The 17975-nt window shown below is 36.5% G+C and overlaps 1 pseudogene; it reads left to right on the top strand.

Annotated features, from left to right (window-relative positions):
- The first annotated feature begins 539 nt into the window (after positions 1 to 539).
- On the top strand, positions 540 to 7652 carry LOC129901188 (uncharacterized; annotated as a pseudogene).
- Positions 7653 to 17975: the final 10323 nt, after the last annotated feature.

Here is a 17975-nt window from a genome sequence, read left to right on the forward strand (position 1 = left end):
TCGAGTCAGGTTCGAGTCTCGTGTTGAATTTTATAAACAATATTTTTCATTCTGCAATCATACACTAGAAAATATTTTCCACTCATCAACCAAACATAAGAAAATAAGTTACAAACCAACTTATTTCCAAAAAATATATTTTCTAGCATGGAAAACATTTTACATCATACCAAACACACCCTTACTAGAGAAACGCCTTTTGTTGAATTTTTCTAATTCAAAGCCCGTTTGGATGGGCTTTAAGTTGGTCAAAACCAAATTAAAGCCCCTTTTTAACTGTTTGTCTAATGCTAACTTTAAGCCATAAAGTTCTTAAAGTTAGTCAAAAATGAAAAGTTAGGAATCCTAACTTTTTTTTTCTAAGTACTTAAACTCATTTTCTTTGACCATTGAAATTACTTTTATATCCCTTATATTTTAACTAAATTCCCAAACTATCCTTTTTATTCTTTTAACCCTAAAATTCATATTATTTTCCTCATTTAAACACTTTTATCCAAACACTCAACTGCTTATTTATAAAAATAAATTTAATATCATAACCTCACTATTATTTGGCGCTGCTGAATGCCTACAATAGCATCGCGACTCACTCCAGTACGTTCCTCTAAACTCTAAAACCCACCCTCGCTTTTGATATTCCTCAACTTATGATTATCATCTTTCATCTACCAGTACTTGCTGTTTTCATTTGTTGAACCTTTGATACACTTGTGTAATGATGTTAATGCAGTATCTATGGAAGAAAACGCCTATAAATTTACAACCCCGACGTTTTTCTACTTCCAGCTTTGGGAGAGGTAACAAATGTATCTAACCTCTGATGGCTTTTAGGACTATGCCACAGTTATAGAAATGAACTTTGCAGTTAAGTAGAGATACCAGGCAAAAATGTTATGCCAGATTATTCTATTTGGTTTCAATTTGTACAATAGTCTTTTGTGCTATTCCCTCTTTGTGGGTTCATACTTGAGATTTATTTTGTGTGATTTTCTAGATGAACAGTCAATAGAACAAGAAGCTGAAAGAAAAGTAGGGTGGCTCTTAAAATTAATTTTTGCTGGGACTGCTACAGTTATTGGGTATCAAATTTTTCCATACATGGGTAAAGTCTCATTTATATGGTTACCTGAATCAATTATACCATATTCAATTTCCTGCCTCGTCTGACTTGTCTTTGGCATATTAATGTATGCTTTAAATAGGAGACAATCTGATGCAGCAGTCTGTCTCACTCTACAAGTCATGGATCCCTTATTTAAAAGAATGGGTACGTCCAGATTAGCTCGTTTTTCTATAGATGGTAAGCTTGGGTCACAATATTTGGAAATTGAGAAGTTATATATACACAATTCTTTAATGGATTCTAGTATATGTTGGCTATTAGGTGCACAATATCAGGAATTTGATGTTAGTGGTAATAGGTGCAGATATGTCTTTGATTTAAGAGCAGTAAGGATCTGTCACTTTAAGTTTTAAGGCTGGTGGAAAGATATAGCAGCAAAGAAAAACTATAGTTGGTATCTGAAAGACAAAATAATAATTCTGTGTGTTATGAATTTAGTGAACCTATGTTGATCATCCTCTTTTGGTGTTATGAGCTAATTTGAATTTAACTGATATCATTAACCTCCTCTGCATTCTCTTTTATATTAATAATCTACACGCTGGACAACTTTGTGGAGCCGAGTCTCTTGCATCTGGATGCTTTCCCCATTCTTCTTGATTTATTTACTGTATAACCTTCCTTTGAAACTTAAAGCTAATGGAACTCCCTACTGATTAATTGTACAAATAAGGAAATTTGTTTCATTGTCCCAATATAAGATGGAATAATCTAGTACCTTAGATTTTAGTATCCTAGTCAAACTGTATTTATTGTTTTTCCTTTTCCTGGTACTATGGCGAGGCAGCTGTATTTCTTAAATTGCCTTTTTCTAGTCTTTAAATATCTAAAACATTTTACAACTTAAGACCTATGATGTCTTGTAACCGACTAACGACTATGAGCCTGTTTGGATTGGCTTATTTTAGTGCTTTAAAGACAAAATAGCTTTTAAGCAGTTTTGTAGTGTTTGGGTAAAATAAAAAAGTGTTTTTAGCACTTGTTTTTAAGCCAAAATAACAAAAATAAGTCAAAAGTCATAAGTTAGAAATCCTAACTAATGACTTTTAGCTTATAGGTGAAAAGTTATAAGCCCATCCAAACAGGCTCATAGTTAACAGTTTTGCTCAAAGTGCAATATTTGAAGTCTGTAGTCAAAATATATGCGACAGCTATTTGAATAGATCATGAGATTTTATTAGATTCTTATTAGTGAATCTTTTATCCCTGTGGTTTTTTTTCTTCCTAGATGAGAAAAGGATGAAAATAGTAGAGATTGGTGGAGCTTAACAGCTTTTGAGCATGTTAGAGTTTGCCAGAGATGATCACACGAGGAAGAAATCCTTGAAGGCTCTTTTTGCGATATCAAAATCAGGTCAGGACTCAAATTTATCTGCAATTTGTGCAATGCTGTACTCATGGATGCTCAAGCCAGTATTTTGTTGGATATGGGAATAAGCAAGTATATGTAGGAATCCTCAAGCCGCTATTTTGAAAATTTTAAGAATAAGTCAGGACTTCGGTGGACGATTATTTTAATTTCGCTTTTACAACAATAATACACACCAGTCATTGATCTGTCTATTTTCTTCTCTCTTTGCAAATCCAATAAAAAGAAAAGTGAGCTTGATACCATTATAAAAATGTTACCCCTGTTATTTACACCACTAGTTATCTGTTAGATTGGTATCCCAAAGTGGATGTTTTGAGATAGTTTAGTGAGAGCATTTTGCCTCCTTTTCCAGGTCTCTTATCTGCAAAACCCAAGCAATAGCCGACAGATATTGTGGCAAATACATTCTTTATCTTTGAACATAAACTTGGTTCTCCGTCTTTATTAAGTGGACGACCAGTTATGGTTGCAACTCATTGGTTACCATGTCTTAGTCCATGGAGGAAGTTTTTTGAGTGATATAAAAGATCACTAGATACAATCTTTTTTTGCCTTTTTTTCGGATTAGGTAAAGATTTTATCTGGACTCCAGAATTTTTTTTCCTTTGGTATACAAAAGGTAGACAAAAAGTAGAGAATTTTACCCAAAAATATGGTACTCTTCAAGAACAAGAAATAATCTATATTATTTGGAGCTTTGTACATGCTCCAAAAATTAACCAAGAACAATATGCTTGCTCTCATCTATACAGAAGTGCTTTGCATTGCTTAAAAAGCTCTCCTATTTGTCTCCCTTCAAATGAACTACATTGGTACTGGAGGAGCTACATCTCATGCTCTAGTTCTTCTTTAAAAATCTAGCTATTCAACATGTACATCACTGTGGCTGGCCATCCACTCTATGCAAAATACATCAAGCACCATCGACCATACTTGACTTACAGCTTAACAATGTCACAGTATGTGGTCTAGATCTGTCCAAATCTCTCAAACATGAAGCACCAGTTGATATAAGTTATCTCCTTCTTCCTCAAATTGTTTGATGAGAATTACCTCTCTTGCTACCAGCCAAATGGAGAAGCATATCTTCTACGGTGATATAGGGACCCAATTGATAGGCATGAAAACTAGGATTTTCTCTCTGCAAAACAAGCTCCTTTCCTATTTTGGGGCCAGAACCAAAACTTCCTGTTCCGCTAGAATGTTTTTGTAGAGTAGGGACATTGAAGTTTGGAATTAACTCATCTTCTGTCCTGTAGATTTCTTCTGAACCTTAAATCCCATATCACTCGACCACCTTTTAGTCATAACAGTTATGCTACTTATTCCGTTTGCGAGCAGGAGAGCTGAATAAGGGGGAAAGCATTCTCCTCGGGTTCTATCCCCCACCATTTTTGCTCCAAAAAACTTTAAAACGTATTCTTCCCTCTTATCCCGCTTTGAATCATATGTACGGTGAAATTCTCACATCCCATTGTGCTCCTCTATCGTCCGCATCTATAGGGCATTGCGATGTCGTTTCCACCAGTCTTCTTGCATTCTGTACTTGTCTAATATCATTGTCTTAACAAAACCATGATTGTCCTCAAAAAGAATGTTGCAAAGGTCCAAAGTGCTTGTTTCTCATTGCCGAACTCCATAACAATTCACTAGTAATGTTCCATGTAATATCTCCAAATCCTTCACCCCAACCCATAGTGAGTGTTGGAGATGTGACCACCTTCCCACTAATGTGAGTGTATGGAAGGGAAAACAGGGTAGGTTAGCAAGATGTCAGAACTGCTGATTCTCAGTTGAAGCATGAGTTGGAAGAAATGACAGCCTTGTTGAGTGCCAAGGATGCTGAAATTGTTCGTCTCAAGGCTCAGTTGGCAAAGGCACAATCTGAGGGACTAGGTTCTGTTGAACTTCAAGATCTCAAGACTCAGAATGCGAGTCTTGCTACACAGGTCTCCAGTCTCAAGGATAAACTGCTTCAACACCATGAAAGTTCTATTGATCGTCTTTCTCTTGTCCTTAAGACCCTCACTTAGCAACCCCCATCTTCTTGATTTCCTCCCTTTTGCAAAGCTTGTTCTTTTTCTACCCCTTTTGTCGGTTATGTCACAATGGTTCTTGTTTTTAGTTTTTATATACTTTTCTGGATACTGTTTTGTTTAACTTGTTGGAATGAAGTACCCTGCTTCTACTGATCTTTTCTGTATTCATTTGCTTGTGTTGCCCAAAGTGGCCATGACTTTTCTGAAACCTTGCTTGCATTGATCTTAGTTTACTGCTGCCCTTTTTTATGATGTCAAAAGGGGGAATATTATTGTGGGCTGCAAGATGTTTGAATTTAGTTGCAGGGGATTGGTGACAGGAGAAAGGTGAAGGTGACATGATGATAAGGGGAATACTAGAATATTTTGATAGGGGGAATACTGTTAGGGGGAACCATGCATATTGGTTTGTCATCATCAAAAAGGGAAAAAATGTTATTATGTAGTTTGATGATTTAACAAACCATGGGAACTAGTAAGGGACCTGATCCCATGCGAAAGCTCGGATGACCTGAAAGAGAAAGCCGACAAAAAGTACACTGCACACCCTGCCAAAACTGCAGGTCTGTAGTGCGCTGGTACGAGTTGTTTTGCTGGATGACAGGTGTTCAACCAATGGCATGGCTCCAACTATTGTGTCTAACATATTCATATACATCCTCCTCAACAATATAACATAGTTTTTGCATCCAATCGATACATACAGCAAAAGCTTCATTCTCTGAAATACAATCTCGAAGAACATAAGAACCTGATTGCATTGATCTTAGTTTACTGCTGCCCTTTTTTATGATGTCAAAAGGGGGAATATTATTGTGGGCTGCAAGATGTTTGAATTTAGTTGCAGGGGAAAGGTGAAGGTGACATGATGATAAGGGGAATACTAGAATATTGTTGATAGGGGGAATACTGTTAGGGGGAACCATGCATATTGGTTTGTCATCATCAAAAAGGGAAAAAATGTTATTATGTAGTTTGATGATTTAACAAACCATGGAAACTAGTAAGGGACCTGATCCCATGCGAAAGCTCGGATGACCTGAAAGAGAAAGCCGACAAAAAGTACACTGCACACCCTGCCAAAACTGCAGGTCTGTAGTGCCCTGGTACGAGTTGTTTTGCTGGATGACAGGTGTTCAACCAATGGCATGGCTCCAACTATTGTGTCTAACATATTCATATACATCCTCCTCAACAATATAACACAGTTTTTGCATCCAATCGATACATACAACAAAAGCTTCATTCTCTGAAATACAATCTCGAAGAACATAAGAACCTGATTGAGCTATCAAAGATCTTATTTTTTTTTCGAGTCTTTGTTTCTGTTCGTATTATTGTTGATCTATTCCTATGTTATAAAGGAATTAGATCAGTTTGAGTTGTTCACAATCATTCTGAGTTGTAGCTAGAGCTAGCTATGGTGAGTTAGTGAAGTCTAGATCGATTAGAGCTAGTCGATTTAGTGGGCAATAGAGTTGTTTCTTTGAGGCTTGTTTGTAACAGAGTTGTTGCAATGAGGGGAAAGGGATTTAGAGATAAATTATTGCAAGAGCTTGTAATCTGAATCTGTGCTCCTTAATGATAATGGAGTTGAGTTGAAATCCTATGAGACAGTTCGTGGTTTTCTCCTCCCTTGAGCAAGGGGGTTTCCACGTAAACTGCTTGTGTTATTTACTTTAACGCATTTACTTCTTATACTGTTCTTGCTGAATCAAGGGTCCTGGTCCGTTGACATATAGTGGACGCATATATTCTATCAGTTACCCTACTTCACATTCTAAAGAAATATTGGATGAGAGGAGTCTTCTCTGGTTGAACCTCTTGGTAGTTCTTCTACCTATTTTTAGATCCCAGAATTCTGTGATTGAACAATCTCTGGGCATTTCCACAACGGTACATGCTTCTCTGCTATAGACTAATTTTATGCCTCATGTTTCCTTGGAAATATTCTCCCTAAATGCCTTTAATTATACTGCCAAACTGTTAAAGCACAAAGTAACTATACAAAAAGAAGCAGCTGGACTAGAAGTTTTCTGTAATTGTGTACTTAGCAGTTCCTCCTTTATCAGTGAAGTTGTTAGGATAGACAAATTTGGAACTACTTTTGTCAGACAAACCTCGGATACTACTAGGATTAATTACATAGTGTCCGCGACTGCCCTGTATTTTGTTACGATGCATAGTGATTAATATTTCTTGTCTTCTGAGCTAAACAAAAGTCACTTTAACTGCATGGTTTGCTCGTAGAAGTCCGGTCAACCTTTGCTCCAGTACTTGAGAATTCTCAGGTGCTTGTGGCCTGTTACACTTGTATTTAAGGCAAAAGCAGAATCAGTTTTGAGTAATGTTTAACTTCAGATGTATGAAGACATCTTATTTTATTTGTGTGGCCCTTGCTACCTTATCCTATTTTGGCTGATGAAACTAATTGGAAATTATGACCAATTAGACCAATTGCCTGATGATACTAAATGTTGCTAGGCCTGATGTTTGGTTAGCTTCAAATTGGCGCATTCCATTAGTGTCAGATGTTACTGGAACCTTGCCGAGGCACTTGTTATCTGTGATTGTGTATCTGTTTGAATGGATGTAGTGTTCAGTGCTCATTCTTATACTGCAGATGAGGCTGCTTTGGTCTTACATCAAGCTGGTGCCATATCAATCATCAAGTCCACTCTTGAGTCTGCTGAGGATGGAAAATACAAGTCAAATTTGCTGAGTAGATTTCAAAATTTATCATATGATATTAGGTCTTGAGGTTACTATTATCAGGTCTGAGATTCCTGTCACTTTCTTAGAAGTTGTCCATAACGTCTTTACATAGATGTTTTATTAGATTGCTCCTTTAAGAAATATTTTTCTGAAGGAAGTTGAGAGAATCCTTACATGGTGTTTCATGTAATTCGTGTTACATGTCCACTAGAAAGCCATGGTGTTATGCTACGCGAAATATCTCTTGTTTAATGGGATCTTAAATATTGCTAGTAAGTGAGTCAAGCTATAATGTTGTAAATTCTTCAAGGGGCTTCAGAATGGAAAAATAATCCGGATGCCCCATGCAAAGTTTCCATTGGCACACTAGATCCTGTTGTTTTTCCTATGAATCTTGAAATTATGGCCATTTGGATATTTTAGTTCCTAAACGGATTGGTGAAGTTTGTTTTGTATTTAAGTTTTAATCCAGCCCTTGACTTGAATTCACGGAAACCATCTGTCACAATCAATCTATTTTAGAAGACGCACTTGACAAGACCATGGTTCTCCTTTCTCTTTAATGCCATTGTTCACTTGATAGTTTTAGCAAAATGTGTGTGATCTTGAATGAAGCTAGATTTAATTGCCAAATATTGTATATGACTAGACATTAAACAAATGGGGGCCATTAGATTTGCTTTCAGACGTCTGGACAAGTATCAACAGGACATGTGTGTTTTGGATTCATTGTTCGATCCATGGTCCAGCAATGCAAATGAGTATTTGTCTATAACCATCTAATCTGGTGCTTTATCAATTTGTTCCTTGAGAAATTTTGGCAAGATGTAGGAAGTGGGGAACATATATATTCTTAATGTCTTGTGAAATAGTGACTCATATTCATTTCCAGTTTCAGGATCTTACAATGACCCAAATATTCCTAGAAGAGGTGATCAATGTTGTGTGAAGCAAAAACTTTAAAAAGTGTAAGAAAAACCACATTCACATTTGTCCATAGGAGGAAACAATGGTCCTTGCACTACAGCCTGTGCTGTACAAGAATGGGTAGGAAAGACTCCCATGGTTCCTCTGAAGCCTTACAATACTATCTCAGAAAAGTATTCTATTAGAAGTACAAAAAATCAAAGCTGTACAGAGCTGTGTGGTTTAGAAGATTATATTAGAGAGAGATTTTGCTGAAAGAATGTATACGTTTTAAGAGGCTAAAAGCTATAGGGACACTTGTGCGCGCGTTACTTGAAGGTATAGACTAGAGAAAACATTTTCTGAATAAAATAAAAGGAATAAAAACTGCATTCATTTAAATATTCAATGCAGAGGAAAGGTTGTTAATAAGTTCAAAGACACTTGTTTTGTCATTTGGTTGAAACAAGGACCCTACCAATCCCGTACATTCTCTCTTTATGACTCAAGTTTTGCAATTTAAATACATGATTTTGCTTTGTTTTTTGTCACATTTACATGTGAATGTACTTTCCCAAAGTGATACTCTAACTCACGTGACTCACAATTTGTATTCTCAGGGGTAAACTTTTGGCTTCCCTAATTTTGTTTTTGGATATGTGAAATTTTGAATGAAAGAAAAAACAACACTGGTTGGCTTTGTTTCATACATCCATCTGTAAAGAGGCCCTAAGTCTTGGTCGTTTCTTGTTTCAGACATAATTGAGTGATTTCGTTAACTTTGCTATTGCTAAATATTCTGTGGCAATTATTAATCGTGTCAATACCTAAAGTGGTATCAAGAGTTGCATCTTTATTATAAATCAACAAGCATTACCCGTCCATAAGACCAATGATTTTTATGTAGGCGTATTGGACAAGTGAGGCTTGCTCAAGTGGTTGAGAGCCTCCATCTAAGTCCTGTCGAGTAAGAAGTGTAGAGATTTTAGTTGGTTGTTGACCGTTGAGGGTTTGCGTCACACTGGACGGTACGTGGGAACACTATTGATCATCCTTGAAAACCAAAGTGTGGTGCAGAGGTGTAGATCATCTATGTCTCCTTATTTCAACCTAAAACAAATTGCATTATATCTCCAAGATTTCAGATAAGGATGAATCTTTTCTCCTTCTATATCCCCCCCCCCCTTTTTTTTTTACACGACACGTGACGCCCATGCAGACGTACCCTCGGCCTTATAAACCCCTGCTTGCAGTCGTGAACACATAATTTTGCAAGGGGACATCAATCCTATTGTCACATTTTATTTTGTAATAAGTATATTCGGGTTTAGGATTGTGGTATAGTCTTAAAGTGTATATTACTTCGTGTCAAACCAATGTCAAACTGTTGCCTGTATACATATTGGTTTATAATATTTACACACATACATATATGAGGATAATATATATTTTGCGATTCATCTCTATATTGCGAGGCGGTGTAAAATGACACTACACCTTAGAATTAACAAAAGGCAAGCTAGTGATGATATGACAAAATTACAGAGAGGAAAGAGAAGAGATATATATAGTTTAAGGTGTTAATAATTAAGAAAAGAGTTATAACAAAATAAAGAGAGAAATTGTAAGGGAGTGGGGATAGGAAGAGACAAGGTAAATGTATGGAGAGAATTGTTTTGTAGTAATGATAATTGATAAAAGGGAAGGGTGCACATGTGAAGAGGTTGGGTACGTGCATTTGTCTTGGAGGAATAGAGACAATGTTTGAAGCAAGAACCTTATGCAAACTTCCTTATTAATGAACTGTTCCTATTTGCAATACTGATAACATCTCGTGACACCCCACTCTGTTGAGATATTGGATACTAGCTACCTCCTCCTATCCTACTACTTTATTTCTTCTTTAATATATTTTTATTTTTTACATCTATCTCAACCAGTTAAGTTACATCCAAACCAACTTCATGGGTTGTTTCCACTGTTTTCTTCATTACATGTTTTTACTTTATTTTGAATTTACATAAGATCTATGTACTAAGCTTCTTCAATTTCTTGACTTTCAATCCGTGCAGAATTTGCTATCCCATTGATCGATCAAGGGAATCATTTCATTAAACATGGCATTACCTTTTTTGGCTTTACTAGTGAGATTATCACATCGGAATAAGATGGGGATAATACATACTCAATTTGTTTGTTCTACTTTTCTTTTATTTCATTTCAAAAAGAATGCTTTTTTTTGACAATTTTTTAGTTTCAACTTTCCACATGATATGTTTAAGGCCACAAAATCTGCATATCTTTAATTTAAAATCATAAGATTCAATTTTTTTTTTTTACTTTTTTAAACTCCATTCCAAGTCAAAACATGACAAACAAATTGAAACTGAACTATAAGTGTTTTCTATCCTTTTCCATTATACAGTAGGAAATACTTATAGTCAGTGGTGGAATTAAAATTTTCACTAAGGGGTGTCAAAATATAAAGAAGTACTAAATTTATGAAGAAGCTAAGGGTGTCCATATGTAATATATATACATAAAAGATATATTTTTACCTAGCTACACAATATAATTTTCTGACAAAGGCGTATCGGTTGACACCCTTAAAGTACATGTGGCTCACCACTCCTTATAGATAAGGTCCTATTCTAGGAAGGTGTATATATTGTTATAACTATATCATTTGTAATTAAGAAGAACATATTTTGTGATAACTATACAATTATAGCATTGCGTAACACTCCTCCCCCTCCTCAAATTGATAATGATAATCACATTGTAGAAATTTGGAGATAAGATAGTGATATCGTGTGCATGTCATTGCCTTTGTAAACAAATTGGCAAGTTGATCATGAGAAGAAATATTTTTAGACTGATGAGATGCTATTATGAGAAAAAAATTTAGACTGATGAGACGAACGACTTGTATTCCTGTTATGTGTTTTGTATTTTTATGTTGTATCGAGGTTGTGGTTATCTTAATCGCACCAATTTTATCAGCATGCAACATCGTACGAATTATAATAGAAACATCGAACTCAAATGCATAGGCGTTGTAGCTAAATAATCTTCAAACTCGTTTCTGACATACCCCAATACTCAACCCCATAGATGATTTAGATGTACAAGATTGTTTCTTACATTTTTAAGATATCAAGAATGTGCCAAGAAAGTTACACCAATAATGGATTGACAAGAATCGAGATAACTAGTCCAATCTACATAAGTATATCCTTCAAGATGTATAGGAGAATCAAAATGGAAGAGAACACCTTGACTCACAGAACCACGAACATATAGAATGATACAAAGTAATGCAGTATGATGTACACGGTAAGGATTAAACACAAACTGACTTAGAACTTATACTGTATATGAACTGTTTGACGTTATCATAGTGAGATAAACTTACGATCCCACCAACTGCCAATATAATGTTGGATCAGTGAATGGTTCTCCAGCCTATTTGTACTTCATATTAACTTGTAAGGCCCTGAAAGTTGGAAAGTCGGAAAACGGAGTTCCAAGAAAGTTTTTCAAAAAAAAACTTAGCTTTTGGTATTAGGTGGTCCTTTGCGGAGCCCTTCATGACTCGTGAAGATCTTCGCGAGCCATGAAGAGCAATCGTGAAGGTGCACTGGTGAAATAGAACTCAATAGAGTCAATGTAGTTTTCAAAATATGTCAATTTGTTTTACGATTTTATTTTGTTTCGAAGTATGAGGACAAAGATGTTGGGAAATAATTTTTTTATTTTTCGAAAAACTCAACAAGATTAGTCCAATATACTCTCCACGAAAATCAGAATGAAATAATTTTTTAGTTTAATGAAATTATGTATGAACATACTCAACAAAATTCATAGTAAGAATCTCAAATTTATTTTGGATAAAAAACTCTCATGTGACTTTAGATACATGATCAATAAATAACACAGAGTACTTATATTTCATCCTTGAGAAAATAGGAGAAGGACCCCAAATATGACTATGCACTAAATGCCCGTACTCCCAACATATATGCAAGCACATGCGATCTCAAGTAATAAGTGATTGGTTTTGCAATCAGATTTATCGATCCCTCAGTGACGTAGTTGCTAACAAGCTATCAATTTTTTCTATCATATTTATTCAAGCTAGGGTTGTTGAATTTTGATGAGTTTATTTTGGTGATTATTATACTAACTACTACTATTATTGAGATCCACAAAAGCAAGCGATTAAAAATAGAGAATATTGCAGGAGTTGTTCACAAAGAGATCAAAGACCTACAGCTATATTTCTTACGTATTTTCATCTATTTGAACCATAATTTTTAAGCATGATTAAGATATCTATTGAATTATTAAATCATTGGGTTAAAAATATGATCATAATTTTTTGCGTTGTATAATCACCTGTCAAGATTGACCTCACACCTACTGTTGGGGGAGGAAGCACCACAATTAAAGTTTGATATGATGAAAATAATGAAAATAAATTGGACACGAGAATTTTACGTGGAAACCCCTCTAATTGATAGAAGGGAAAAACCACGGGTAGAAGGATTTCACTATTATTGTATGAAGTACACAACTCTCAAATACAAGGAGAAAACAACAATTAATACTTCTCTCTTGTAAAAGGAACAACTACTAAAGAGGACACTCAAGACTACAATATTTATCTTGGTGTATTACTCTCTTTGTATTCTTACTCTCTCTTTTTGGGATGATTTCAAATGAGGGCAAGAGACCCTATTTATAGGAAAATGAAAACGCGTAAAATTATTTTACGCGTTTTCAAAACGCGTATGATCAATTCAACAAAGGAGGGCTGTAACAAAGTCATTAGGGAGGCAGCCTTTTTGACTTTGTTGGCCTCCCTTTTTGACTCTGTTGGCCTCCTTTGTTGACTCTCTTTCATTCTCCCACTTGAAGATTTAATTGAGAATCAATTAAGTCTTCACATCATCCTTTCTACCCAATTACTGCAATGTTACATTTCTGCTAGGCCAATAGAAGATCGACACCATATGAACTTGTTACTGTTGATCGGCTTTGTAAACATATCTGCCAGGTTGTCACTAGTGTGAATTTTCTGAATATCCACACTGCCTTCTTCCACCTTCTCACGAACAAAGTGATACTGAACTCGTATGTGCTTTGTCCTTGAATGAAATGTCGGATTCTTTGCAAGATGCAAAGCGCTCTGACTGTCACAAAACAAAGCAATCTTCTCTTGTTTGTGCCCGAGCTCCTCCAATAACATCTACATCCATATTGCCTCTTTGCTAGCTTGTGTAGCTGCTACATATTCTACTTCTGTCGTAGATAAAGCCACGATAGACTGCAGTTTTGAAACCCAGCTTACAGCTCCTCCAGCAAGAGTAAACACATAACCTGTGGTGGACTTGCTTTTATCAAGATCACCTGCATAATCTGAATCAACATAACCTTTAACAGTAAAGTCTGATCCTCCATAACACATTGTAACATCTGAGGTACCCTTGATGTATCTCAAGATCCTCTTAACAGTATTCCAATGCTCTCTACCAGGATTAGCCATGTACCGACTAACCACTCCCACTGCTTGTGCAATGTCAGGTCTTGTACATACCATGACGAACATTAAACTTCCCACTGCTGATGCATACGGTACTCGAGACATCTCCATCCTCTCTACTTCATTGCTAGGACTCATACTTGAGGATAACTTGAAATTAATAGGAAGTGGGGTAGAAATTAACTTACAGTCTTGCATCTTGAAGCGTCTCAAGATTTTCTTCAAGTAGTTCTTTTGAGAAAGCCAAATCTTCCTATTATTTCTGTCTCGGTGAATTTGCATCCCTAGAATCTTGTTTGCTGGTCCCAAGTCCTTCATTTCAAACTCCCTAGCCAACTGTGCCTTTAAATTTGTGAGACGATCTTTGTTGGGGCCTGCTACTAACATGTCGTCAACATACAACAGCAAAATAATAAAATCTTCATCACAAAATCTCTTTTAATAAACACAAGGATCTGAACTATGTCTGTTGTATCCAAGGCTTATAATGAAGGAATCAAATCTCTTATACCAATATCTCGGCGCCTGTTTGAGACCGTATAGAGATTTGTTCAACCTGCAAACCAAGTTCTCTTTTCCTTGTTCTTCAAAACCTTCTGGTTGGAGCATATAAATTTCTTCTTCAAGCTCTCCATGAAGAAATGCAGTTTTGACATCTAACTGCTCCAAGTACAAGTCAAATGTAGCACACATCGCCAGGACCACTCGAATTGTTGTGAGTCGAACCACCGGAGAAAATATCTCATTGAAGTATATACCTTCTTTCTGAGCGAATCCTTTCACCACCAATCTTGCACGATACTTCTCCACTTGATCATTACCATTGCGTTTGATCTTGTAGACCCATTTGTTTCCAATGGCCTTCCTTCCTTGTGGTAATTGAACAAGATCCCATGTTTTATTTTTATGAAGAGCTTCAATTTCTTCTTGCATTGCTGCCACCCACAGAGATGATTCTTGGCCTTTCATAGCTTCTTGAAAGGTTGAAGGCTCTCCATCTTCTATTAATAGACAGTATGCAATATTACTCTCCATAGAATAATCTGAGTGCCAAGCTGGTTCTCTTCTCTCCCTAGTTGACCGTCGAACTTCTGGAGTTTCGATATCAGCTTGCTCTTGTTTTTCGTGCTCTGGTGCTGCTTCAGAAGAAACTGGAACTTCTTCTATTTCTTCAACTTCAACTGTAGTAGTCTCTGATTTTTCTTTAGAAGTGTTACCTTCTTTTGCTTGTATCTTGTTTTCAACAAATACAACATCCCTGTTGATTACCACCTTGCGGGCTGTGGGATCCCACTAGCGATACCCCTTGACTCCATCAGCATACCCTAAGAAAATGCATTCCCTGGATTTTGGATCCAACTTCGATTTTTCTTGGGTGTTGTACATAACATAAGCAGGACTTCCGAATATATGTAAGCGAGAATAATCAGCTGGTTTTCCTGTCCACATCTCCATTGGCATTTTCAGATCAATTGCGGTTGATGGTGACCGATTGATCACATAACAAGCGGTTTTGACTACTTCTGCCCAGAATGGTTTTTCCAACCCTGTAGTTGCCAACATAGCTCTTGTCCGTTCCAACAAGGTTCTGTTCATCTGCTCTGCTACTCCATTTTATTGTGGAGTATATGCCACCGTGAATTGTCGTTTAATACCTTCTTGTTTACAGAAGTTATTAAATTCATCACCAGTGTATTCTCCTCCATTATCTGTCCTCAAACACTTGATCTTTTTCTCAGATTCAAGTTCCACCCGCGCTTTGAATTCTTTGAAAACTGGAAAAACATCTGCCTTTCTCTTGATTGGATACACCCAACTTCTCCTGGAGTAATTATCGATGAATGACACAAAATATTTCGCTCCTCCTAGAGACTCCACCGGTGCTTGTTAGACATCAGAGTGAACCAGATCTAGTATTTCCTTGCTTTTAGCAGAGAAACTGTTAAAGTTTAGTCTATTTTGCTTGCTGGTAACACAATGCTCACAAAAGGGTAGTGAAACCTTTTTGAGCCCTAGAAGAAGTTTTTGCTCAGCAAGAATCTTCAAACCTCGTTCCGACATATGGCCATGTTTACAATGCCACATCATTGTTGATTCTTCAAATGAACTTACTGACGCGGTTGATGCTTCTCCTTCTTGGTGTGTTTCACCTTTAAGAACATATAGATTTGCAGCAAGTTTTTCTGCTTTCATCACTACAAGCGCTTCTTTGGATATTCGCATGACTCCACCATGAGTCTTATACGAACATCTAGTTGTCCTAAAGACAATAGATTCTTCTTTATGTATTTTACATGTCGTACCTCCTGGATGGTGCGAATCGTACCATCATACATCTTTATTTTGATGGACCCAATACCAATAACATCCAAAGCATGATCGTTTCCCATGAACACAGACCCTCCTAAGATAGGATTATATTGATGTAACCATTCTCTCCTGGAAGTCATGTGCCATGTTGCTCCTGTGTCCATGATCTAGACATCAGCGAAACGTTTTTTGCCTTCATTATTTGATATTGCCTCACTACATAAAATATCGCCATCATCCGAGGTACATGCAACATTCCCTTGAGCATTTGATGGCTCAGGATTTTCACTCTTCTTCTTGAACCGACAATCTTTCTTGAAGTGCCCTTTCTTGCCATAGTTGTAGCACTTGATATTCTTCTTACTTCTTGATTGAGATCTGCCATGATTGTGACTCCCACTAGGGCCACGTTCCGTTGGTCTTCCTCTCACCATCATCAAGGCTTCAGCTTGCTGCGAACTTGCTTGTCTGTCTTCCTTATTTTTGCGCCGATTTTCTTCTTCCAAAACAGCGGCTGCAATTTCATCGAAAACTAGACTGTCTGTATTGTTCGTCAGGTTGATGATGAGTTGATCATATGAGTCAGGCAGACTTTGAAGTAGAAGCTCCGCATGTTCAGTCCCCTCTATTTTGCAACCCATTGTCGTAAGTTGTGAAAACAGAGTATTTAAAGTATTGATGTGTTCAGTAACTGACATGGGCTCTGCCATTCGAAGAGTATACAGTCTTCTTTTTAAGAAGATTTTATTATGCAAAGACTTGGCCTCATACAACCCTGTAAGAGTATCACATATTTCCTTCGCCGTCCCCTTTTCTGCCATACTAGACAATACTTGATCAGCTAGTGCCAAGTGTAGATCAGCAACTGCGTTGCTGTCTATGTCATTCCACTTGTTGTCATCAACAAAGTCTGTGGGCCTGCCTTCAATTACAGCTAAGCAATTATCTTTTCTCAGTATTACTTTTATTTTCAATTTCCACAATGAGAAATTAGTCCCATTGAATTTCTCCTAATTTCTCAACGTCAAACTTTATTGTACTCGACATTGTTATTTGCTTCACACCCTTCTAGATCGTTTCTGAATATTTTTGCGAACAATCGTGACAAACTGTATCGTCACCGAAATTTACTATTCACGTGAATAGTACTATTCACGTGAATAGTACTATTCACCGAATTTTACTATTCACGAAAAGTTACTATTCACAAATAGTACCTCCGCATAAAATAGACAGAATAACCGAGGGCTCTGATACCACTGTTGGGGGGAGGAAGTACCACAATTAAAGTTTGATATGATAAAAATAATGAAAATAAATTGGACACAAGAATTTTACGTGGAAACCCCTCTAATTGATAGAAGGGAAAAACCACGGGGTAGAAGGATTTCACTATTATTGTATGAAGTACACAACTCTCAAATACAAGGAGAAAACAACAATTAATATTTCTCTCTTGTAAAAGGAACAACTACTAAAGAGGACACTCAAGACTACAATATTTATCTTGGTGTATTACTCTCTTTGTATTCTTACTCTCTCTTTTTGGGATGATTTCAAATGAGGGCAAGAGACCCTATTTATAGAAGAATGAAAACGCATAAAATTATTTTACGAATTTTCAAAACGCGTATGATCAATTCAACAAAGGAAGGCTGCAACAAAGTCATTAGGGAGGCAGCCTTTTTGACTTTGTTGGCCTCCCTTTTTGACTCTGTTGGCCTCCTTTGTTGACTTTCTTTCACCTACATCATTGAGCAGGAATACGATAAACCACTCTAAATGAATTTTTATATATTTCTGTATTTGACCCAAACATCACAAACTAGGTACATTTTCATCCTAGCTTCTAATCTATCTACAAATTAACCCTAATTCCCTTATCCATATTTTATTCCTAACTTTCTTGTGTACATTTCTACTAACAATTATTCATGCATTTTATGGATTGGAAAACTATAA

Source organism: Solanum dulcamara, chromosome 8 (assembly GCF_947179165.1).
Source record: "Solanum dulcamara chromosome 8, daSolDulc1.2, whole genome shotgun sequence".
NCBI lineage: Eukaryota > Viridiplantae > Streptophyta > Magnoliopsida > Solanales > Solanaceae > Solanum > Solanum dulcamara.